The sequence below is a fragment of the Panulirus ornatus genome, chromosome 20 (assembly GCF_036320965.1).
Source record: "Panulirus ornatus isolate Po-2019 chromosome 20, ASM3632096v1, whole genome shotgun sequence".
NCBI lineage: Eukaryota > Metazoa > Arthropoda > Malacostraca > Decapoda > Palinuridae > Panulirus > Panulirus ornatus.
Window position 1 is genome coordinate 77662719 of NC_092243.1, and position 27500 is coordinate 77690218.

Consider the following 27500-nt stretch of genomic DNA (forward strand, 5'->3'; position numbering starts at 1 on the left):
AGATCCACTCCCAGATATCTAAAACACTTTACTTCCTCCAGTTTTTCTCCATTCAAACTTACCTCCCAATTGACTTGACCCTCAACCCTACTGTACCTAATAACCTTGCTCTTATTCACATTTACTCTAAACTTTCTTCTTTCACACACTTTACCAAACTCAGTCACCAGCTTCTGCAGTTTCTCACATGAATCAGCCACCAGCGCTCTATCATCAGCGAACAACAACTGACTCACTTCCCAAGCTCTCTCATCCCCAACAGACTTCATACTTGCCCCTCTTTCCAAAACTCTTGCATTCACCTCCCTAACAACCCCATCCATAAACAAATTAAACAACCATGTAGACATCACACACCCCTGCCGCAAACCTACATTCACTGAGAACCAATCACTTTCCTCTCTTCCTACACGTACACATGCCTTACATCCTCGATAAAAACTTTTCACTGCTTCTAACAACTTGCCTCCCGCACCATATATTCTTAATACCTTCCACAGAGCATCTCTATCAACTTTATCATATGTCTTCTCCAGATCCATAAATGCTACATACAAATCCATTTGCTTTTCTAAGTATTTCTCACATACATTCTTCAAAGCAAACACCTGATCCACACATCCTCTACCACTTCTGAAACCACACTGCTCTTCCCCAATCTGATGCTCTGTACATACCTTCACCCTCTCAATCAATACCCTCTCATATAATCTATGCATCTTTATATATATATATATATATATATATATATATATATATATATATATATATATATATATATATATATATATATATATATATAAAGATGCATGAGAGAAAGCGGCTGGAGGTCAAGAGGAAGGTGCAAGGGTTGAAAAAGATGGCAAAAGAGAGTTGGGGTAAGAGAGTATTAAATTCTAGGAGGAATAAAAAGATGTTCTAGAAGGAGGTAAATAACGTGCGTATGACAAGAGAACAAATGGGAACATAGGTAAAGAGGGCAAGAGGGGAAGTGATAACAGGTAGTGATGAAGTGAGGAAGAGATTGAGTATTTTTAAGGTATGTTGAATGTGTTTGATGATAGAGCGGCAGATGTAGAGTGTTTTGGTCGGGCTTTGGTTAAGAGACAAGAGGTAGTGAAAGCCTTGCGGAAGATGAAACCCGGCAAGGCGGCTGGTTTGAATGACATTGTAGTTGAATTATCAAGAAAGTGGGTGACTGTGTTGTTGACTGGTTAGTAAGGTTATTCGATGTATGTATTGATCATGGTGAAGTGCCTGAGGATTGGCGGAATGCATGCATTGTGCAAATGTACAAAGGCAAAGGGGATAATTGAGAATCTTCAAACTACAGAGTCATAAGTTTGTTGAGTATTCATGGGAAATTATATGGGAGGGTATTGATTGAGAGGGTGAAGGCATGTACAGAGCATCAGATTGGGGAAGAGCAGTGTGGTTTCAGAAGTGGTGGAGGATGGTGTGTGTGGTGGTGCACAAGCACTATATTGGAGAGATGGGCAGCTGTGGAGGTGCACACTTAGTTCCTTCCCTTTTCCTCTAACATTCCAGACTACCTCTTTCTCCTTCATTCCTTCTTTACATTCTTATTATCAAGTCTTCTTACCATCTCTCTCTCTCTCTCTCTCTCTCTCTCTCTCTCTCTCTCTCTCTCTCTCTCTCTCTCTCTCTCTCTCTCTCCAATGTGACTAGACTGCTCCCTCCGGACTAGCAACAGAACATGCAGACTCGAGGTGGGCGACAGCGAAGTGGTGTTGGATTGGGTGATTGTGGTGGTGGGCGGTGGCGATATGTTGCTGCAGAGGTTAGTGGTGTGTGGGGGTCACTGTGGGTGTTGAACTGTTGGGAAATGTTCATGGGGAGGACAGTGATAGTGACGAGTGATAATGATTTCAGAGGATTAGGGAATGGGTAGTGAGGAATCATTAAGAGCGATGGTTGTTGTAGCGCATGTTGTGGTGGTGTGTGGTCATAGGCTCGTCATAGTGGTGGTGATGGGGTATAGAGATGGGTGGTAAGCACGAGTGATGGGAATAATTATAGTGGTAGTAAGATGGAGTACGATGGGCTGGTGGACGAGAGGTTAGTGGGAGAGCAGCTGTTGTGGTGGTGGTAGTGAAATGCTGTGGTGGAGTAGTGGCAAAAGATGTACCTACGGGGTTAGGACGGGGGGAATGGTCACATGGCCACTCAAACTGTGAACGTGTCTGGGAGACACTCATCATATGTGCATCTAAGGTGTTGGAGAGGTGGGCAGCTGTGGGGGTGCACAAGCAGTATGTTGGAGGGGTGGGCAGCTGTGGGGGTGCACAAGCAGTATGTTGGAGGGGTGGGCAGCTGTGGGGGTGCACAAGCAGTATGTTGGAGGGGTGGGCAGCTGTGAGGGTGCACATGAAGTATGTTGGAGGGGTGGGCAGCTGTGGGGGTGCACATGAAGTATGTTGGAGAGGTGGGCAGCTGTGGGGGTGCACAAGCAGTATGTTGGAGGGTGGGCAGCTGTGGGGGTGCACAAGCAGTATGTAGGAGGGGTGGGCAGCTGTGGGGGTGCACAAGCAGTATGTTGGAGGGGTGGGCAGCTGTGGGGGTGCACATGAAGTATATTGGAGAGGTGGGCAGCTGTGGGGGTGCACAAGCAGTATGTTGGAGGGGTGGGCAGCTGTGGGGGTGCACAAGCAGTATGTTGGAGGGGTGGGCAGCTGTGGGGGTGCACAAGCAGTATGTTGGAGGGGTGGGCAACTGGGGGGTGCACAAGCAATATGTTGGAGGGGTGGGCAGCTGTGGGGGTGCACAAGCAGTATGTTGGAGGGGTGGGCAGGTGTGGGGGTGCACATGAAATATGTTGGAGGAGTGGGCAGCTGTGGGGGTGCACATGAAGTATGTTGGAGAGGTGGGCAGCTGTGGGGGTGCACAAGCATTATGTTGGAGGGGTGGGCAGCTGTAGGGGTGCACAAGCAGTATGTTGGAGGGGTGGGCAGCTGTGGGGGTGCACATGAAGTATGTTGGACGGGTGGGCAGCTGTGGGGGTGCACAAGCAGTATGTTGGAGGGGTGGGCAGCTGTGGGGGTGCACAAGCAGTATGTTGGAGGGGTGGGCAGCTGTGGGGGTGCACAAGCAGTATGTTGGAGGGGTGGACAGCTGTGGGGGTGCACATGAAGTATGTTGGAGAGGTGGGCAGCTGTGGGGGTGCACAAGCAGTATGTTGGAGGGGTGGGCAGCTGTGGGGGTGCACATGAAGTATGTTGGAGGGGTGGGCAGCTGTGGGGGTGCACATGAAGTATGTTGGAGGGGTGGGCAACTGGGGGGTGCACAAGCAATATGTTGGAGGGGTGGGCAGCTGTGGGGGTGCACAAGCAGTATGTTGGAGGGGTGGGCAGCTATGGGGGTGCACATGAAGTATGTTGGAGGGGTGGGCAGCTGTGGGGGTGCACATGAAGTATGTTGGAGAGGTGGGCAGCTGGGGGGGATGCACATGAAGTATGTTGGAGGGGTGGGCAGCTGGGGGGTGCACAAGCAGTATGTTGGAGGGGTGGGCAGCTGTGGGGGTGCACATGAAGTATGTTGGAGGGGTGGGCAGCTGGGGGGTGCACAAGCAGTATGTTGGAGGGGTGGGCAGCTGTGGGGGTGCACAAGCAGTATGTTGGAGGGGTGGGCAGCTGTGGGGGTGCACATGAAGTATGTTGGAGTGGTGGGCAGCTGTGGGGGTGCACAAGCAGTATGTTGGAGGGGTGGGCAGCTGTGGGGGTGCACAAGAAGTATGTTGGAGGGATGGGCAGCTGTGGGGGTGCACAAGCAGTATGTTGGAGAGGTGGGCAGCTGGGGGGTGCACAAGCAGTATGTTGGAGCGGTGGGCAGCTGGGGGGTGCACAAGCAGTATGTTGGAGGGGTGGGAAGCTGTGGGGGTGCACAAGCAGTATGTTGGAGAGGTGGGCAGCTGGGGGGTGCACAAGCAGTATGTTGGAGGGGTGGGCAGCTGGGGGGTGCACAAGCAGTATGTTGGAGGGGTGGGAAGCTGTGGGGGTGCACAAGCAGTATGTTGGAGGGGTGGGCAGCTGTGGGGGTGCACAAGCAGTATGTTGGAGGGGTGGGCAGCTGTGGGGGTGCACAAGCAGTATGTTGGAGGGGTGGGCAGCTGTGGGGGTGCACAAGCAGTATGTTGGAGGGGTGGGCAGCTGTGGGGGTGCACAAGCAGTATGTTGGAGGGGTGGGCAGCTGTGGGGGTGCACAAGCAGTATGTTGGAGGGGTGGGCAGCTGTGGGGGTGCACAAGCAGTATGTTGGAGGGGTGGGCAGCTGTGGGGGTATCCTTCACAACCAACCAAATGCCGACACATGGGAGCTCCCCCCCCCCCAACTCCCTCCCTCCCTCCCCCGCATTTCGTTATCAGATCCCCACATTGTGTGTACTTGTTTTCTCTTTATGGACCTCTTAAGGCCAGACCACCTCGCTTGGATCTTGCGTCTGTGTATAACACACACACACACTCTCTCTCTCTCTCTCTCTCTCTCTCTCTCTCTCTCTCTCTCTCTCTCTCCCTCTCTCTCTCATCGGGAGAGTCAGTGGTGGCTCTTCAGATCAGGCACTACAGTGATTGTCAAGTTTACCTCCTTTGACCCACGTAGTTGTCTCTTCTGTCTGGCTCAGTCGCACGTGGGGCGCTGCCTCTCACTCCACAACCTCTTCGCTCCACACGTGTCACTTGACGTACAACTCGCATGACAATCTTCATAACTCAAGGTTTTCACGCAGTGAGCGGTGAGCGTTACGCGTCGGTCCTGGTCGTGTGTACTGCCAGTGTTGTGCGGGATACCCGCTAGCATCTCTCAGACAAGAGAGAGTGCAGAGATGACTGAACCATACGGTCAGATGAAGGAACAGCAGAGGCTAGTGGAAGGGATGAAAAGGGAGGGAGCTGAGGGATGGGAGTGTGGTGAAGGGGGAGGTTGCGCCGTGTCTAGAATACCCAGTCGGCAATATAACCTTGACGGGATTAGCCGAGCCTGAGGCAAGATGGCAACCCTCCACTCTAACCTCACCATTTTCCCCAGTCAGTCAGATATTCTTATTTTCTTCCCAAATCTAGAGGAAAAACTTTGTTCTTTCTTGTTGTACCATTATATTGGAGGAGTTGTGGTCAGGTCAGGTGTGGGCAGGGTCAAGGGAATGACCTCCTTCAAGGTTACTAGTGGAGGGCCTCGGTGCGTAGCCTGAGGTACGATGACTCAGGGATAACGGTTCACTTGCTCAACTTTGTTATTCTTTTTCTGGCTCAACACAAACAGTGTTGAGCCAGAATGATAGCAACATGATCTTCACTTCTCACAGAACCTTACCCTATATGTTCAATACTGGGATCTGGGTAAAAGCTTTGCAAGTGTAACAATCGGATTTCTTGATTAAAAGGTCATTATTGACCATGTCAAGATCAAACTTGAATTAAGAATTAGCTTAACTACTTAACACAGGCACACAAACACCCAGACAGTGTCAGGCATATGGTCCTGATGGAGCTTCTGCATATTTGCAGCAGACCTGTGCAAACACAAAGGATCTCAAACAGCAACAGATCACTGGGTCCTTTGGCGGTTGTTTATGATGGTGGAAGGTATCAGTCATTCAGGCACCAGTTTGGTAAGAGTTGGGAGGCCTATACATGATTAGAGAATAACCTGCAAATTATCATTTTCACTATGGCGGCGCAAGTAATGTAAGTCGTGGACTTGAAGCGAAATATTTTTCAAGTCTATTCTTAAACTCATCAATAGCACTTATGTTAACCAATCTAACTGGCAAATCGTTACCAATCCTGTGGAAGAAAAAGTACTTTGCCTCACTCTACGTAATTCGTTTGCCCACGAGTTTGTATCCATTACTACAAGTGAAATCAGACGAATCAAGTCTTAAGTAACTTGATGGATCGAGATTATCAAAACCTATGATCATTCTGAATTCTCTTAACGTTTTCTTTTCTAAGCTAAATAGATTCCTTAAATGTGATCTCGTAAGATTTGTTTCTCAGTCGAGGACTGGTCGTGGTAGCTCGACGCTGTACTCTCTCCATTCTGTCTAGGTCTTAGTCTAGGAAGGATGATCAAAACTGAACACAATATTCAAGATGTGGGCGAACCAATGAAATGTAAATAGTAATGATGATTTCCCTGTACATAAAAAAGCGACGGGTCTTCCTATGAAACCACGAATTTTGTTCGCTCTTTTCACTGCTTCTGCGCACTGCGAAATTGGTTTTAGGTCACCAGAGATCATTACACCCATGTATTTTCCTCATACACCTTTTGCAGTTCAACAGGATTCAAACTGTACCTTGGCCAGTCAAGACACACTTGACAGGCCTCTTGAAAAGTTTTTCAGATTGTCGCCTCAAGCAGTGTAGAGTGCTGAGAGAGTGGCTATGGCTAGTGTGGTGTGTTAAGTATTGGTGAAGATAATCTTGCAAGGGAGAAACTGCATGAGCATGAGACAACGTTAATTGAAATAAAGAATTCATGCATAAGAATCGTCTTAGACTTCTTTCAGCTCAATGTTAGATGAAAGAGTAGGATGGATGGATTGTGTAACGCAGATTGTCAGAAAGCATTTGACCCTATAGCATATACGAGGATATAAAGAAGATGGAGCCTCAGGCGAGAACAACGAGGGAGATTCCTTCGGTGTACAAAATGTTACGTTGGTGAAAAAGAACACAGGACGCCTGCCACCACCACCCGTCTCGAAATGGGTGGTGGTGACTAGCGGCGTGCTGCTGAGGTCTGTCCTGAGCCAACTGCTCTTCTGATCTTGATTTGACAGAAGGATTGGCCTCGTGTCTAATCATATTTGTAGACAATGTCAAGGTTATGAGGGAAATAAAGTGATGAGGACTGTTTAGACTTACAAGGGGACAGACAAACCACAGAGTTGGTTTGATACATGATTCATGAAATTCTTCACCTCGAGTATCTGTACAGCAACGAAGAAGGAACGGAAGGAAGGTCTTGATCGGACTAACACGCAGCAGATGATGATCTGTTGGAGTCAGTGTGTGTGTGTGTGTGTGTGTGAGAGCCACTTGGGAGTTGACACTGTCTCTAACCTGCCGCCTGCATCACTCCTTAGAGGACCTGCACAACCTACTGGCAAATTTTAGAATCGCATCATTGTATGTGAGTAAGGAAATGTTCAGTAAACGGTATATAAAAGCATATTTGGCCAAGACTACGGTATCCTTCTCAGGTTTGGTCACGGCACTTAAAGAAGAAATTACTCTTAGAGAAGGTCTTGAGGAAGGCAACAAAAAACGATACCGGAATTAAGAGTTGAGTTACGGTCACACGTTAGACGCCATGAATATTCCCAACGGAGGAGATGAGCAAGAGGTGACTTGTTTACTGAATCTATAAACCAGATTGATAATATCATCAACGAACACTCTCGAAACTCGCAAGAACAGAACAATCAGAGATCATAACATGAACAACCAGAGACCATAACATGAACAACCAGAGACCATAACATGAACAAGAAAATGTTAGAAAAGATGTAGAGAAATAATTTATAGTACAAGAGTGGTAGAAGAATATGGACATCACACAAAAGATGAAAAAGTTTTATGATAGAAAGAGTTTGAGATGACCCCACGAGGGTAGAACGCCCCCCCTCCCCCCCCCCCCGTACAGGACAAATAATCACACACACACACACACACACACACACACACACACACATAATGGATATGATTGTTCAATTTGTTGACGTTGAGAAGTGTAGGACCGTCAAGTTACCGTCATGGTACAGTCAAGATATATCTAAGATACAGCCATGGTATGTTCAGGGTACAGTCTTGGTACAGTCATAGTATGGTCAAGGTACAGTCATGAAACTATCATGATTCATTCATAATACAGTGATGGTACAGTCTTGGTACAGTTATCTTTCAGTTAGGGTACAGTCATCATGCATTAAATTGCAGTGGTGGTACAGTCATGATACAGTCATATCATACCAGAACATGACTGTCAAAATAAATTTCATGTCACCAACATATCATATAAGTAACTTGGTCGTATTGCTTCATCAAATAAACATTCAGAGTAAGACAAAAAAGAATTCTTGAAATTTCATTCACATTTTGTTGTCAGATTGACATCTTCTAAATAAGGTTCGTCATTAATGATCTGGTAATGTTAGTCTGTGACAATGATAGGTCAAGACAGACCGTACGAGGCCAGGGAGAGGATGACCTCATGGACCAGGTTAAGACACATTAAAAATCCTCTGCTTTCACCACTCCTGCTGGCACAGGTCACCTCCATCTTTCTACTCATTTCCTTCAAAGTGTTGCAGTGGAAATGTTTAAAATCCTTACATAACTTTGTGACATGTTTTGTACATCAACATAATCACATGCCACTTAAACCATGACAACAGAGGCAGCAGCTTACCACAGTGATGTGATTGTTAAAGTGTTTATCGCCTGATTATTCTTTCCACTTTGATGACGACGATGATAATAATGGTAATAGCAATAATGATAATGATAATAATGATAATAATAATAAAGATGCAAACGTGACAGTGTGTGACTATTAGAGAAATTCACATCCCGGTTTCCCACAAGAGCAACCACCACTGCACCTAGAGCTAGCCACCACTGCACCTAGAGCAGCCACCACCGTACCTAGAGCAACCACCACTGTACCTAGAGCAACCACCACTGCACCTAGGGCAACCACCACTGTACCTAGAGCAACCACCACTGTACCTAGAGCAACCACCACTGTACCTAGAGCAGCCACCACTGTACCTAGGGCAACCACCACTGTACCTAGGGCAACCACCACTGTACCTAGAGCAACCACCACTGTACCTAGAGCAACCACCACTGTACCTAGGGCAACCACAACTGTACCTAGAGCAACCACCACTGTACCTAGGGCAGCCACCACTGTACCTAGAGCAGCCACCACTGTACCTAGAGCAACCACCACTGTACCTAGGGCAACCACCACTGTACCTAGAGCAACCACCACTGCACCTAGAGCAACCACCACTGTACCTAGAGCAGCCACCACTGTACCTAGAGCAGCCACCACTGTACCTAGGGCAGCCACCACTGTACCTAGAGCAGCCACCACTGTACCTAGGGCAGCCACCACTTGCCTGATGTGGTCAGCTCAGGCTGGATGACTTAATGTAGGCTCAAGGTCGGCCGCAACCATATTCATACTTGCTGCCTTCATCCATTCTCCTTGCCACCCCGCCACACAAACTGGCACCCCCCTCCCCCTGCGCGCGCGAGAGGTAGCGCTAGGAAAAGACAACAAAGGCCACATTCGTTCACACTCAGCCTCTAGCTGTCATGTGTAATGCACTGAAACCACAGCTTCCTTTCCACATCCAGGCCCCACAGAACTTTCCATGATTTACCCCAGACGCTTCACATGCCCTGGTTCAATCCATTGACAGCACGTCGACCCCGGTATACTACATCGTTCCAATTCACTCTATTCCTTGCACGAGTTTGACCCTCCTGCATGTTCAGGCCCCGATCGCTAAAAATCTTTCTCACTCCATCCTTTCACCTCCAGTTCGGTCTCCCGCTTCTCCTCGTTCCCTCCACCTCTGACACATATATCCTCTTGGTCAATCTTTCCTCACTCATTCTCTCCATGTGACCAAACCATTTCAATACACCCTCTTCTACTCTCTCAACCACACTTTTTATTACCACACATCTCTCTTACCCTTTCATTACTTACTCGATCTGTTATATATATATATATATATATATATATATATATATATATATATATATATATATATATATATATATATATATATATATATATATATATATATATATATATGGATTTGTATGTAGCATTTATGGATCTGGAGAAGGCATATGATAGAGTTGATAGAGATGCTCTGTGGAAGGTATTAAGAATATATGGTGTGGGAGGCAAGTTGTTAGAAGCAGTGAAAAGTTTTTATCGAGGATGTACGTGTAGGAAGAGAGGAAAGTGATTGGTTCTCAGTGAATGTAGGTTTGCGGCAGGGGTGTGTGATGTCTACATGGTTGTTTAATTTGTTTATGGATGGGGTTGTTAGGGAGGTGAATGCAAGAGTTTTGGAAAGAGGGGCTAGTATGAAGTCTGTTGGGGATGAGAGAGCTTGGGAAGTGAGTCGGTTGTTGTTCGCTGATGATACAGCGCTGGTGGCTGATTCGTGTGAGAAACTGCAGAAGCTGGTGACTGAGTTTGGTAAAGTGTGTGGAAGAAGAAAGTTAAGAGTAAATGTGAATAAGAGCAAGGTTATTAGGTACAGTAGGGTTGAGGGTCAAGTCAATTGGGAGGTAAGTTTGAATGGAGAAAAACTGGAGGAAGTAAAGTGTTTTAGATATCTGGGAGTGGATCTGGCAGCGGATGGAACCATGGAAGCGGAAGTAGATCATAGGGTGGGGGAGGGGGCGAAAATCCTGGGAGCCTTGAAGAATGTGTGGAAGTCGAGAAAATTATCTCGGAAAGCAAAAATGGGTATGTTTGAAGGAATAGTGGTTCCAACAATGTTGTATAGTTGCGAGGCGTGGGCTATGGATAGAGTTGTGCGCAGGAGGATGGATGTGCTGGAAATGAGATGTTTGAGGACAATGTGTGGTGTGAGGTGGTTTGATCGAGTAAGTAACGTAAGGGTAAGAGAGATGTGTGGAAATAAAAAGAGCGTGGTTGAGAGAGCAGAAGAGGGTGTTTTGAAATGGTTTGGGCACATGGAGAGAATGAGTGAGGAAAGACTGACCAAGAGGATATATGTGTCGGAGGTGGAGGGAACGAGGAGAAGTGGGAGACCAAATTGGAGGTGGAAAGATGGAGTGAAAAAGATTTTGTGTGATCGGGGCCTGAACATGCAGGAGGGTGAAAGGAGGGCAAGGAATAGAGTGAATTGGATCGATGTGGTATACCGGGGTTGACGTGCTGTCAGTGGATTGAATGGGGGCATGTGAAGCGTCTGGGGTGAACCATGGAAAGCTGTGTAGGTATGTATATTTGCGTGTGTGGACGTATATATATACATGTGTATGGGGGTGGGTTGGACCATTTCTTTCGTCTGTTTCCTTGCGCTACCTCGCAAACGCGGGAGACAGCGACAAAGCAAAAGAAAATATATATATATATATATATATATATATATATATATATATATATATATATATATATATATATATATATATATATATTTATTTATTTATTTATTTGATAGAAGTTCCTTGCGTCATTCAATCCAAGCTATAAGTACTCTACTTCCATTACCTAAATATGATTACCTGACGTACAGCCTTGTGTTAACGCCCAGGGAAGCATGACGCCCCCCCCCCCCCCCCCGCCAACAATCACAACCAATACTCGCACTTCTCTCAACAACAACAACAACAACCTGGACCCAAAATATTCCTTTGTCAGTTTCTAACGTAGTGACCTTTACCTGTTGGTGTGCAGGCATTATGTTGGGCCGTTGTGACGGTGTATCATATTGGATGGTTGAGCAGTTATGGTGATGTACAAGCATTACACTGGGGATGGTGGGCACCTCTGGCACTGAACTAGCATTATAACTGAGGATTGGGAAGCTATGGCGGTGTACAAGCAATATGCAGCAGGTGTTGTGCAGTTGTGGCGGCGTACGAGTTTTATGTTGGAGTGGATGAGAACCTGTAGTGACTTACAAGCACTATGTTGGAGAAGGTAGGCAACCGTTGTAGTGTACTAGCACAATGTGGAAGAGGTGAGTAAATGTGGTGGTGCATGAGCGCTATCTTGGAGATGGTGGGCAACAGAGATGATGCACAGGCACTATGTCAGGGGCTAGCCTCATGCTGGAGGGAAGGGCATCTTTGAAGGTGTACAAGCCTTATATTGGAGGGATTTGCAGCTGTGGTAGGGTACAAGCACTATGCTGGAGAGGTAGGCAGCTATTGTACTGTACAACATTTATGTTTGAAGGCTGTGCAGCTTGGGTGGTTTACAAGCACTATTTTGACGGAATGTAGGCAGCTTTGGAGGTGGAGTTGATGGGCAACTGTGATATTACATTTACTATGTTGGAGGGTTGGGTAGCTGTGGTTGTGAAGGGGTGGACAGCTGTGTCACTCCGCTACCCAAATCCACCAATCCAGAGTCTGTTAACAGTTTACGACATGCTGTCATCACTAATCCCGAATCTAATTTGTGAAAGTTTTGTGTATGACTAATGTACGTTGACACTGCTGATTCAGTAGACCCTCAGCAGTATGGAAACATGAAGTCTTCCTCCATCACTCACAGGTTTGTCAGCCTCCTGGACTTCATTTACGCAACTTGGAGAAGCTCAGGACCTCGGTGGCGCTCGCCGTCGTAGACTTCACTAAGGTTTTCCACTTCGTCCACCTTCAGATCATTATAAAGAAACCCGTCGACCTGGGACGACGTGGGCGTCTCGTCTCGTGGCTGACGGACTTCCTGACCGAGCGACACCAAACCCTCCGCTGTAGGGGAGCCACATGGGCCTCACTACCCCTAACATGTGGTGTACCACAGGGTAGCAAGATGGGGCCACACTGCTTCCTCATCTTTATCAGCGACGCCCTGAAGAACATAGACCACAGCTGGAAGTATTCAGACGACTCCACTTTTGGCATCATTATCAACAACAACTCTCCTGACTTCAGTGACTCAGCACATCATTAACAACTTCCAGGAGTGGACTGCGGCCAACGTCGTCACCATTAACCACACCAAGACTGTGATGACGCACAGCAACCTGGGTGCTGACATCACACTAGGCCCCGTGACATCACACTAGGCCCTGACATCCTCCAGGTAGTCAGAGACTTCAAACTTCTTAGTGCACCATAGCCGACGGTTTAAACTGGAAGAGTCGTGTCATCACTATCATCAAACCTTCCTCATACCGTCTGTTATGAGGAAGTTATATCACTAGGCAACCCACCAATTGAGTTCAGTAATGTCTATATTATAAATCTTCATTCCACCTAAGCTTACCTGGCCCGCCCAGCCTGGTCCTCCTCACTCACAGCTACACAGAAGGACCACTCAAAAAGAACGCAGAATATGGCTTGTAGAATCTTTCTGGGCCCTTCGTACTCCACCTACCAAGAGACCCTCACCTCGGTGAACCTGTCTCCCACCAACACCAGCAGCTCACACCGCACACTGGCTGGCAAACTGCTGACACCCCCCGTTACAGAGACCTCATGTTGTATGGCTATGTTGTATGTCATTCACTGCATTAACTGCAACTACTCATCAGTTAATATTCAATCAAGTTCGTAATGTATAACCATGATATTAACTCTGTAAACATCCCTGTATATCTGCCACTCTCTATCTAAATGTCTCGTGTGCTTATCTAAAGTGTGGAAACATCTCACTCACCATAATCTTAAGATCTTGTATTATTACCAAACGAACACGTATCATGACCTCCCAATCATGTCTTATCTGTAATACTTAACAATCTGTTTGGCCGCCTAAATCCAATAAACCGTTATTTGTTTTCTATATATATTTACGAGCACTTATGTTTGAGAGATGTGCAGCGTTGATGGTGAACAAGTGCTATGTTGGAGATGTTAGCAGGTGTAGTGGTGTACAAACACTATGCTGGAGCTATTAGGTAGTTGTGGTATTGTACCAGTACTATGTTGGAGTCAGTGGACAACCGTGGTGATGTACAAACACTATGCTGGAGGGGTGAGCAGCTGTGGTGGTGTACAAACACTATGCTGGAGGGGTGAGCAGCTATGGTGGTGTACAAACACTATGCTGGAGGGGTGAGCAGCTATGGTGGTGTACAAACACTATGCTGGAGGGGTGAGCAGCTATGGTGGTGTACAAACACTATGCTGGAGGGATGAGCAGCTGTGGTGGTGTACAAGGTATGGTACTCGTCGGCCAGGTTGGTCCACATTTCATGGGTCGTCAAGATATTATTAAGGAGAAATCATTTCCTTGTTTGTGGCATACCGTGCGTCAACACTGATCAGCGGACGAAGAAATTCCCACAATACGAACAACTTGTAACAATCCGCCAGGAACAACGCTCGTTACGATCATATAGCATTACAGCAACAATCAGATTCAATACATTTCTTAAACATATCACAGTTATTTACTGTTATCATAGACTGCTATTCAGGCTTATTAAAAGAAATGTCTTACCAACGTACATTGACCGGGAAATGCATAACATAAACACCTGGGAAATATCATAATATACAGGTCAAATTTACCAATGATACAATTAGCTCAAAAACATGAAACAAACTATATACATTTCAGATACAAAAAGTACAGATTCGAAAACACGTGATGTTTGGAAGTAGCATAGTATACAAAGTGTAACACTATATGTATCAAAACAACAGAATGATGAAGAGAGAACATACCCGAACAACAGCTGAGCCGCCGCCAGTCCGTGTGTGTCCGGCCGTGTGTGTGTGCCGTGTCCGGCCGTGTGGGCTACAGTGCACCACAGCGAGCCTTCCTGGCCGACACAACCAGGTCGAAGTATCGTGTGTTCTGAACCAGTAACATATTGTCACTTCATACTAACACGGAACTATACTTCCGCCATTGAAAGGTTAAATAAAGATTGCAAACCATCGCACAACTGGTGCTATGATATTAACATTAACATGAAAATATAGTAACATAATGTGAGTCTATCACGCAGGCTCGGAGCCTCAGATCCTGCCCCCAGCACTGCACAGCTAACACGTCTCAAGCCCGCGAAACCTGACGGAGGTAGACGCGCGCAACAAAGACCCTGACTGGGTCAACCAGCAGCTCCCGGGCGTACATATGGTCAGCTGATTATATCATTACGAGGATCCCATACAGGAGCTGGTTGTAGCCTGGAGGATCATTACGAGGATCCCATACAGGAGCTGGTTGTAGCCTGGAGGATCTCCACTCACGACAGAATTCACCACATACAAAGAAATACAAAGGAGTGCAAACAGCAACAGACCACTGGGTCCTTTCGAGGTTGTTTGTGTTAATGGAAGATCAGAAACTCACTCAGTAATTCAAAGATAACAACCTGCAAATCATCATTTTTGCTATGGCGGCGCAAATGATAAAAGTCGTAGACTTGAAGCGAAGTATTTATCAAATCTGTTCTTAAACGCATCAATAGCACTGCTATCAACCAATCTAACTGGCAAATCCTTCCATAAGTTAAAAGTACTTCGCCTCATTCGAGGTAAAACGTTTGCCCACGAGTTTGTATCCATTACTATGAGTGATATCAGACGAATCAAGTCTTAAGTAACTTGATGGATCAAGATTATCAAAACCTTTGATCATGGTGACTACGTGTATTATATCACCTTCTAACCGCTTTTCTAAGCAAAGTAGATTCAAGTCGTTCACTAATAGGATTTGTTTCTCAGTCCGGGCATTATCTTGGTAGTTCATCATTATACTTTCTCTATTCTGTCTATGTCTTTTTTTTAGGTAGGATGACCAAATCTGAACACAGTATTCAAGATCTGGACGAACCAATGAACTGTAAAGAGCAATGATGTTTTCCCTGGACGTAGATTCGAAGGCTCCACCTAGAAACCAAGAATTTTGTTCCCTCTTTCCAATGCTTCTGTGCAGTGTTTACTTGACCAAAGATTATTACACCCTAGTCTTCTTCCTCACTTACCTTTCAGAGTTCCTCAAAATTCGTACTGCAGTTTGTCTATTCGTTTTTACTATCAATAAGTAAAACTTTGCACTTATTCATTTGCCACTTATGAGCCCAGTTCATTATTGTGTCTACGTAACTATGAAGTTGTAGACGTTCAAGAAGATTTATTTCCCAGCTTTGTATCATCAGTGAATTTTGATATCTTGTAACGCAAAGTATTATAAATGTCCTTGTGGCAAACTGTTCTGAGACCTGACCATTAATCACAACTCTTTGTTTACTGCCAATTAACTAATTTCCTATCGCATAAGCACAACCCCATCCGTGCTATGTGACCATCCTTTGTAGTAACCTTTGATGCGGAACCTTATCGAAAACATTTTGAAACTCTCGACAGATAACATCACTTGTTTTACTTTCATCATACGTGTTGATCATATCATAAAAGAAATCAAATTGATTTGTCACGAACAATTTCATCGAGAACCATCCTGAGATTCGTTTATTATGTGGTACTCCTCTAAATGGTTTCCAGTTCTATCTCCAATGAAGGTTTCCATAAGTTTTCTAACCACAGACGTTAAGCTGATAGGACGATAATTTCTGGACAGTGACATATTCTTTTATGAATATCGCTGTTCCATTGGTAAACTTCCGTTCATCTGGAACTTTTCCTGTAAGACATAACATTGAAAATGGCGGCCGTCAAGCGCTTAATTGTCTCATTTTTCGTCTGTTTCAACATTCTCGGATAATACTTGTCAAGTTCTGCCGTTACATTTATTTTCATTACATTTATTGCTGCAAGTTTATCATCGGCATCTGTGTCATCTTCTGGAAGACCGTTCTCCTCTCTTATTAATGAAACTGGATTCGGCACATGGCTTGTGTCTCCGATCGTAAATATAGATGCAAAATATTCATTTAATATTTCGTTGTCCTGAACCAAGTCACTGTTTTCCGTAATCAATGGACTTATTGACTGGGTAATGACTCTCTTGCTTCTAACTTAAACTGTAAAACTCCTGAGGATTTCTTTTGCCATTTTCAGCAATATAAGCTTCATATTAACGTTTACTTTGTCGTATAATGTTCTTACTTTCTCAACGCAAACCTACATACCTTGCTTTATCATGTTCGATATTGGATTTTCTGGGTTTCTCATGAGCTACTTTCCTACGCAACAGCCACTTTCTTATTCCATCGTCCCACCATCTTGGTTTTGTTTGAGACTAGACCGTCTACTACCGTTAGCACGTATGTTGCCTCTGCTGCTTTGAAGGTTTTCCCAAAGCTTTTCCAAGCTATGATCATGTCAGTTTCAGTGACCATATCATCCCAGGTTTGCCTGTCAAGATCAATGTGAAGATCATTAGAATTTCCACGTTTAAGATCGGGAACCCTCCAACACACCCCTCACCCCAGTCAACACTCCCAGGTATCCTCCAATACATCGCTCACCCCAGTCAACACCTTCAAGAACCCTCCAACACTACTATCCAAAATTCTTCGACTCCTGAATTTAAACAATTTTGGAGGGAAATATTTAGAGTATTTGTGAGAGAACTACGTAACACCTCACAGGATGCGGTTGGATGGGAGGCCCTGTTGACCGTGCCTGTGTTACGTAACCCTGGGCTGAGGTCTTGTAGGGTGACTCGAACCTTGCTCGGTAAATTTACGGCCGAGAGAACTGGGCAGGAGCCTGGGTGAGAGGAAAGCTTGGCATGTGATTATGGTCAATAACTAAGCGGTTGTGTAGCACAATGAAGTAACGAAGAACAACATGAGAACGGTTACGAGGGAGTCTTAGGAAACTGTGATAAACCACTGCTCATAAAAGGTTATATACTAACCTTGAGCCTGAGAGTTTATGGGTGCCTCTGAACCTTCTTAGCTGTCACGTGTGATGGAGCAGAACCAGCTTCTACCGTCCACAGCCAAGCCACAATAACAAGCTATTGCTAAGTATGTGTAGTATGCTAACGTGAGAAGCGAAGCCTGAAATATGAATCAATGGGGTGATGATCCAGAGAGTCCTTGTAAGATTAGAAGAGAAATGGGTAATAATTAACGGAAACAAGATGTGCAACGTAATACGTCTACTGATCATAAGAAGACCAGAGAAATATTCGATGAAGACAAATCGGCAGAAAACGATTTGAAAAAGAAACGCACAAGCTGTATAATGTCAGTACAGATATGGTCACGTCTCCTTACACGAGAACGTCAGCATATATAAACAAGTCATGCAAATGGCTTAAGAAAAAGTCATTTTCTCCGTCTTCAGAGAACGAGAGGCTGAGGCAGAGGCCTAAAGGAAGGTGTGATTTACGAGGTGGCGTTGGTCGTCCCACACAATGCTGGTTGACCTCCCTCCTGGCATACTGATGGTGGTGCTGGCACGGTCCCCCTCTTCTCTCTCTCTCTCTCTCTCTCTCTCTCTCTCTCTCTCTCTCTCTCTCTCTCTCTCTCTCTCTCTCTCTCTCTCTCCCTGGAAATTTTGAGACAGTGATGAATAGGACCTAAACGATACCATAATTTAATGCCAACGTTAGAGAAGTATCAACACAGACAAGTTGAAGACTAATAACAGTCCAGCTCCTGATCGTTTGTATCCATAAGTAACGTCAAACACGAAACTAACAAACCGTTAACCTATTTCTTTAATAAGTCATTCCAGGATGGAATAGTCCCGCACCACTGGAGACTGCCACACCTCGCTCCTATATTCAACAAGGGAAGCCGTGAAATGCGAGGCACTTACCATCGTATTAACTTCACATCAATCATATTTCAACTTTTAGAGTCAATTATTAGAGATAGAATCGTAGACTACCTGGAACAACACAGTATGATCAATAATACACAGCATGGATTTAATAGGCACAGATAACTTCTTACAAACCTCCTTCCAGTTCATCATGAATCATAATTCAATACCCACAACAAAACTAAAGCAATAGATGACATGTTTCTGGACTTCTGAAAAGAATTCGACAAAGTCCTCTCATGCATAAAGTCAGACTGCTGTTTACATAGGAAATTGGATAGACGCCTGGTTATGTGATAGAAGCAAACGATTGTAATGATTGGTGTGTCATCATGACCGTGATCACCTGTTACTAGCGGGGTCCCCCAGAGATCCGTACTCGGGCCAATACTTTTCATCGTTCATATGACTGAGGTTGACGTAGGGTTGAATAACTTAGTCTTCAAATATGGAGATGACACAAGGATCGGTAATGCCATAGTAAATATGACAGCTAAACTAAGATTACGATGAGATCAGGAGAAGACCGTTGAATGGTCTAGGAAATGGCAAATGCCATTTATCGTTAATAAATAGCTGCTGTCACAAGTAGGAAACTAAACAAGATATTCGATTATAAACTGATGGGCCTGTACAAGAGAAAGGACACCCCAGTGTGAGGATCTATGGATCACTGTCTCCAACAACTTTAAATTCTCCCAGCATTTCAATGAAGCTGCCAAGAAAGCAAATAGGATGTTAAGATTCCTTAACACAAACATTACATACAGCAGCAAGGATGCACTATTGTCACTATACCTAAGTCAAGTTACACTCCACCTCGGCCATGTCCTTGGCAATGCACTGCATGACATATCCACATTTATTCTCCCATCTGATTTTCCTGCATAAATTTCCTTTAAACATATTAATCCTGCAAAGTATTTTATCTGTTTTCCGTACTGGTTTTATGTACCAACACTGACTCTAGGTACCAACACTGGCTTTAGGTACCAACACTGACTCTAAGTACCAACACTGGCTCTAGGTACCAACACTGGCTCTAGGTACCAACACTGACTCTAGGTACCAACACTGATTCTAGGTACCAACACTGACTCTAGGTACCAACACTGATTCTAGGTACCAACACTGGCTCTAGGTACCAACACTGGCTCTTGGTACCAACACTGACTCTAGGTACCAACACTGACTCTAGGTACCAACACTGGCTTTATGTACCAACACTGACTCTAGGTACCAACACTGACTCTAGGTACCAACACTGGCTCTAGGTACCAACACTGGCTCTAGGCACCAACACTGATTCTAGGTACCAACACTGGCTCTAGGTACCAACACTGACTCTAGGTACCAACACAGGCTTTATGTACCAACACTGACTCTAGGTACCAACACAGGCTTTATGTTCCAACACTGACTCTAGGTACCAACACTGGCTCTAAGTACCAACACTGGCTCTAGGTACCAACACTGGCTCTTGGTACCAACACTGGCTCTAGGTACCAACACTGACTAGGTACCAACACAGGCTTTATGTACCAACACTGACTCTGGGTACCAACACAGGCTTTATGTACCAACACTGACTCTAGGTACCAACACTGGCTCTAGGTACCAACACTGGCTCTAGGTACCAACACTGACTCTAGGTACCAACACAGGCTTTATGTACCAACACTGACTCTAGGTACCAACACTGGCTCTAGGTACCAACACTGGCTCTTGGTACCAACACTGGCTCTAGGTACCAACACTGGCTCTTGGTACCAACACTGGCTCTAGGTACCAACACTGACTCTAAGTGTCAACACTGGCTCTAGGAACCAACACTGGCTCTAGGTACCAATACTGGCTCTAAGTGTCAACACTAGCTCTAGGAACCAACACTGGCTCTAAGTACCAACACTGGCTCTAGGTACCAACACTGGCTCTAGGTACCAACACGGGCTGTAAGTACCAACACTGGCTCTAAGTGTCAACGCTGGCTCTAGGAACCAACACTGGCTCTAGGTACCAATACTGGCTCTAGGTACCAATACTGGCTCTAAGTGTCAACACTGGCTCTAGGAACCAACACTGGCTCTAGGTACCAATACTGGCTCTGTCAACACTGGCTCTAGGAACCAACACTGGCTCTAGGTACCAATACTGGCTATAAGTGTCAACACTGGCTCTAGGAACCAACACTGGCTCTAGGTACCAATACTGGCTCTAAGTGTCAACACTGACTCTAGGCACCAACACTGACTCTAGGTATGAACACTGGCTCTAAGTGTCAACACTGACTCTAGGCACCAACACTGACTCTAGGTATGAACACTGGCTCTAGGTACCAACACTGGCTCTAAGTGTCAACACTGGCTCTAGGAACCAACACTGGCTCTAGGAACCAACACTGGCTCTAGGTACCAACACTGGCTCTAAGTGTCAACACTGACTCTAGGCACCAACACTGACTCTAGGTATGAACACTGGCTCTAGGTACCAACACTGGCTCTAAGTGTCAACACTGGCTCTAGGAACCAACACTGGCTCTAGGAACCAACACTGGCTCTAGGTACCAATACTGGCTCTAAGTGTCAACACTGACTCTAGGCACCAACACTGACCCTAGGTATGAACACTGGCTCTAAGTGTCAACACTGGCTCTAAGAACCAACACTGGCTCTAGGAACCAACACTGGCTCTAGGTACCAACACTGGCTCTAGGTACCAACACTGGCTCTAGGTACCAACACTGGCTCTAGGTACCAATACTGGCTCTAAGTGTCAACACTGACTCTAGGCACCAACACTGACTCTAGGTATGAACACTGGCTCTAAGTGTCAACACTGGCTCTAGGAACCAACACTGGCTCTAGGAACCAACACTGGCTCTAGGAACCAACACTGGCTCTAGGTACCAACACTGGCTCTAGGTACCAACACTGGCTCTAGGTACCAATACTGGCTCTAAGTGTCAACACTGACTCTAGGCACCAACACTGACTCTAGGTATGAACACTGGCTCTAAGTGTCAACACTGGCTCTAGGAACCAACACTGGCTCTAGGAACCAACACTGGCTCTAGGAACCAACACTGGCCCTAGGTACCAATACTGGCTCTAAGTGTCAACGCTGGCTCAAGGTGCTAACACGGGCTGTAGGTACCAACACTGGCTGTATATAGGATAGTCAGTGTTCCTTTAAGTGGTATGTATTGTGAACAGAATGAACTGTATCAAGATGACCTAGGGTGGGTCTTGACCTGAGCTGAGTCAGAGGGACATTTAACCTTAAATGTTTCCTAAATTATTGTATCATGATCATGATGATGATGATGATCATGATGATGATCATCATGATCATCGTTATGATAATCATCATCCAGTCCTGGTATGATAACTCTTCATTCGTTATTAACATGTATATATGCCTTCGAGGTCATTTTCTACGGGTAAATCATTGTAAAGAACGTGTATAGATTCTAGGGTAACTTGTACAGAACGTGTACAGCTTAGAGGAGAACGAGTCTGTGTGGAAGATACACCTTATGATGTAGGATGGGAGGAGGTGTAGACAATAACATGGTGTGTTAGGAGGATCCTCAACCATTACTGGGAGTTTACTACCACTAAGGTCTGGCCAGGGACCACACGGCTGTGGTAGCGGAGAACGTCTGGTGGGGGAGGAGGTGATGCAAAGATGATCGTGGATCCAGAAATGGATGATGAGGAAATGTGGATCTGTGAGCGGACAAACCGATGCAATAACAGGAAAGTTGGGGCATGCACCAGATCATGTAACGATCATCACCAACAACCACTACGTACTTTAACAACTCCCTGCCCTCTGACCTTACCATGACCCTAACGATCATCACCAACAACCACTACGTACTTTAACAACTCCCTGCCCTCTGACCTTACCATGACCCTAACGATCATCACCAACAACCACTACGTACTTTAACAACTCCCTGCCCTCTGACCTTACCATGACCCTAACGATCATCACCAACAACCACTACGTACTTTAACAACTCCCTGCCCTCTGACCTTACCATGACCCTAACGATCATCACCAACAACCACTACGTACTTTAACAACTCCCTGCCGTCTGACCTTACCATGACCCTAACAGGACAGCCTGGCAGTGACCTCACGTGACTGTTGGAGGGGCAGAATGGATGACTGCCTGCTTGGTGAACACAAGAGAGCTTTTGTCTCACCTCTTCCAGCCAGGGAGCTGTCACATACTGTGGCACCGGCAATAAGTCCCGGTCGTCCTAGAGGGGACGTCCTCCACCTGTGTGTTGGGACGACCACCCAGGAGGTGCTGAGGGAGGGAGGGAAGGATGTAGGGAGGGAAGGAGGCGAGATGAGTATAGGAGAGAAAAGAGTTATGTGGAGGGAGGAAGCTAGAGGGAGGAGGCGGACGACGTTAAGCAAGAGGGATGAGAGGAAGATATGGCAGAGGGAGAGATCAGTGTGGAGATAAGGAACTGGAGGCATGAGACGAGCAGAAAGACATGTTAACGGAGGGAGAACAACGAAGGTAACGACCCCCAGCCGGGTCATCCGATAACAGGAAACCAACGGGACTAGATGGCCGGCTACCCTGCGTTCCTGTTGACGTCAGGAGGTGATGTTATCGGGTCATGTCAGAACCATTGTAGAGTGACAGCTTAGGTCAGGTCAGACGCAGCGAGCGGCGTATTGCAGGTCTTGTCCTCAGGCTCTGGAGCCGACACTCCCCTCACGTACACGTCTCTCCGCTTGAAGGAACTTTCCAGAGACCCAACCGGCCTGTCCCAGCACAGAGTTTAATGGTCTTTTCCGTAGTCTCTCACCATCAGTGAACAATAATTCTCTCACCATCAGTGAACAATAATTCTCTCACCATCAGTGAACAATAATTCTCTCACCATCAGTGAACAATAATTCTCTCACCATCAGTGAACAATAATTCTCTCACCATCAGTGAACAATAATTCTCTCACCATCAGTGAACAATAAGTCTCTCACCATCAGTGAACAATAAGTCTCTCACCATCAGTGAACAATAATTCTCTCACCATCAGTGAACAATAAGTCTCTCACCATCAGTGAACAATAATTCTCTCACCATCAGTGAACAATAATTCTCTCACCATCAGTGAACAATAATTCTCTCACCATCAGTGAACAATAATTCTCTCACCATCAGTGAACAATAATTCTCTCACCATCAGTGAACAATAATTCTCTCACCATCAATGAACAATAAGTCTCTCACCATCAGTGAACAATAAGTCTCTCACCATCAGTGAACAATAAGTCTCTCACCATCAGTGAACAATAATTCTCTCACCATCAGTGAACAATAAGTCTCTCACCATCAGTGAACAATAATTCTCTCACCATCAGTGAACAATAAGTCTCTCACCATCAGTGAACAATAATTCTCTCACCATCAGTGAACAATAATTCTCTCACCATCAATGAACAATAAGTCTCTCACCATCAGTGAACAATAAGTCTCTCACCATCAGTGAACAATAAGTCTCTCACCATCAGTGAACAATAATTCTCTCACCATCAGTGAACAATAATTCTCTCACCATCAGTGAACAATAATTCTCTCACCATCAGTGAACAATAAGTCTCTCACCATCAGTGAACAATAATTCTCTCACCATCAGTGAACAATAATTCTCTCACCATCAGTGAACAATAATTCTCTCACCATCAGTGAACAATAAGTCTCTCACCATCAGTGAACAATAAGTCTCTCACCATCAGTGAACAATAATTCTCACCATCAGTGAACAATAATTCTCTCACCATCAGTGAACAATAAGTCTCTCACCATCAGTGAACAATAAGTCTCTCACCATCAGTGAACAATAATTCTCTCACCATCAGTGAACAATAATTCTCTCACCATCAGTGAACAATAATTCTCTCACCATCAGTGAACAATAATTCTCTCACCATCAGTGAACAATAAGTCTCTCACCATCAGTGAACAATAATTCTCTCACCATCAGTGAACAATAATTCTCTCACCATCAGTGAACAATAATTCTCTCACCATCAGTGAACAATAAGTCTCTCACCATCAGTGAACAATAATTCTCTCACCATCAGTGAACAATAATTCTCTCACCATCAGTGAACAATAATTCTCTCACCATCAGTGAACAATAAGTCTCTCACCATCAATGAACAATAAGTCTCTCACCATCAATGAACAATAAGTCTCTCACCATCAATGAACAATAAGTCTCTCACCATCAGTGAACAATAATTCTCTCACCATCAGTGAACAATAATTCTCTCACCATCAATGAACAATAAGTCTCTCACCATCAATGAACAATAAGTCTCTCACCATCAGTGAACAATAAGAACTGAATGTTAGAAGTCTTGTTCCAAAGCCAGTGAATGTCTCCGAGGGAAAATATGTAAGAACCTCCACTCTGAGGTCCACGTACCAGGTCACTCATAACCAAAACAAGTTAACAGATGCAGGTTGTGGAAATGAGAGCGCTGAGACTGATGGTAGAAGTAACACGAATGGTTAAGATGAGAAGATGAGAGAGGAATTCAACGGTATACCAGTGTCAGAAATAACTTATGAACACCAGTGAAGGCGGTCTGGCTGTGTACAGAGGATGGAAGTCATGAGCCACAACGAGAAGGACTTGAACTGGACCCTTGAAGGAGGAGGTCGTGCGGGGTGTTCCAGAATGTGATGGATGAAGACATCAAGGGCTGGCCTGGAAGAGGGGGGAAGACACTGGAACATGGTGCAACGGTCAGCCTTCCTGACCGTGATGCATTCACGGGCCACCTAGGGTCGAGCGCATAGGTTCGAATCCTAATTACGGCAGTCGGCCCAAAGTCAACCCAGCTGTTCATCCACACCCAGGGGTTGGCCGATAAGATGGATACCTAGCTCAGGATAAGGTATATATTCATGTGAGAAACTGCAGAAGCTGGTGACTGAGTTTGGTAAAGTGTGTGAAAGAAGAAAGTTAAGAGTAAATGTGAATAAGAGCAAGGTTATTAGGTACAGTAGGGTTGAGGGTCAAGTCAATTGGGAGGTAAGTTTGAATGGAGAAAAACTGGAGGAAGTAAAGTGTTTTAGATATCTGGGAGTGGATCTGGCAGCGGATGGAACCATGGAAGCGGAAGGGGGCGAAAATCCTGGGAGCCTTGAAGAATGTGTGGAAGTCGAGAACATTATCTCGGAAAGCAAAAATGGGTATGTTTGAAGGAATAGTGGTTCCAACAATGTTGTATGGTTGCGAGGCGTGGGCTATGGATAGAGTTGTGCGCAGGAGGATGGATGTGCTGGAAATGAGATGTTTGAGGACAATGTGTGGTGTGAGGTGGTTTGATCGAGTAAGTAACGTAAGGGTAAGAGAGATGTGTGGAAATAAAAAGAGCGTGGTTGAGAGAGCAGAAGAGGGTGTTTTGAAATGGTTTGGGCACATGGAGAGAATGAGTGAGGAAAGATTGACCAAGAGGATATATGTGTCGGAGGTGGAGGGAACGAGGAGAAGTGGGAGACCAAATTGGAGGTGGAAAGATGGAGTGAAAAAGATTTTGTGTGATCGGGGCCTGAACATGCAGGAGGGTGAAAGGAGGGCAAGGAATAGAGTGAATTGGATCGATGTGGTATACCGGGGTTGACGTGCTGTCAATGGATTGAATCAGGGCATGTGAAGCGTCTGGGGTAAACCATGGAAAGCTGTGTAGGTATGTATATTTGCGTGTGTGGACGTATGTATATACATGTGTATGGGGGGGTGGGTGTTGGGCCATTTCTTTCGTCTGTTTCCTTGCGCTACCTCGCAAACGCGGGAGACAGCGACAAAGCAAAAAAAAAAAAAGAATATATATATATATATATATATATATATATATATATATATATATATATATATATATATATATATATATATATATTGGAAAGGATCACAATTTTGCTTGTGATCAAGATATTCCTATGATAAGTTCCCAAGTGCACTTTCGTGTAATAATCACATCATCAGGGGAGACATAAGAGAGAAATATAACAGTCAGTTGATATATGACGAAGAGACGTAGCTTGGACGCCATTTGGTAAACATCCGATTGGCGAACACGAATATATATATATATATATATATATATATATATATATATATATATATATATATATATATATATATATATATATGTGTGTGTGTGTGTGTGTGTGTGTGTGTGTGTGTGTGTGTGTGTGTGTGTGTGTGTGTGTGTGTGTATGTGTGTGTGTGTGTGTGTGTGTGTGTTCAAAATACACGAGTAGCGCGCCTACATAAGATGCAGGTAACACCATAGGAAACAGAAAATACGGTGTCAAGCGCTTTCGAGTAATTACATCGTCAGGAGAGAATACAGATAAAGAGAACCAGAATATGATATACCAATTTCCACTGGGCGGGGCAGGTGAATGCATTATGAAACAGGCGAAGAGATTAAGGCGCAGGTCACCTTCGATAACCTCATCTCACTCAAGTTACAACCTAGGAAACATATTTACATATTTCTTAACTTATAAAGTTATCTTATTTATATAAACCAACATTTTGATTCATATGAATATCTCTGTCATGTTTGATAAGGGACGATTCAACAACCTTTCTTTCTATTACTGAGTTACTTTGTGATGACCTTAACACTGCTCCAGTCAAGGTTTCCACTTGTGGGGAGGTCACCACTGACGGGTAACACCGTGGGGGAGGTCACCAATGACGGGTAACACCCTGGGGGAGGTCACCACTGACGGGTAACACCCTGGGGGAGGTCACCACTGACGGGTAACACTCTGGGGGAGGTCACCACTGACGGGTAACACCCTGGGGAGGTCACCACTGACGGGTAACACCCTGGGGAGGTCACCACTGACGGGTAACACTCTGGGGAGGTCACCACTGACGGGTAACACCCTGGGGAGGTCACCACTGACGGGTAACACTCTGGGGAGGTCACCACTGACGGGTTACACCCTGGGGAGGTCACCACTGACGGGTAACACTCTGGGGAG

At 45.3% G+C, this 27500-nt stretch overlaps 1 protein-coding gene across 1 annotated transcript in view; it reads right to left on the reverse strand.

Annotated features, from left to right (window-relative positions):
• LOC139756157 (probable cytochrome P450 49a1) overlaps positions 1-14461 on the reverse strand; it is a 134397-nt gene extending 119936 nt beyond the window's left edge. Inside the window, exon 1 of the mRNA XM_071675332.1 lies at positions 14432-14461. The gene's annotated coding sequence lies outside the window, so the exon portion shown is untranslated. The remainder of the gene's footprint in view (positions 1-14431) is intronic.
• Positions 14462-27500: the final 13039 nt, after the last annotated feature.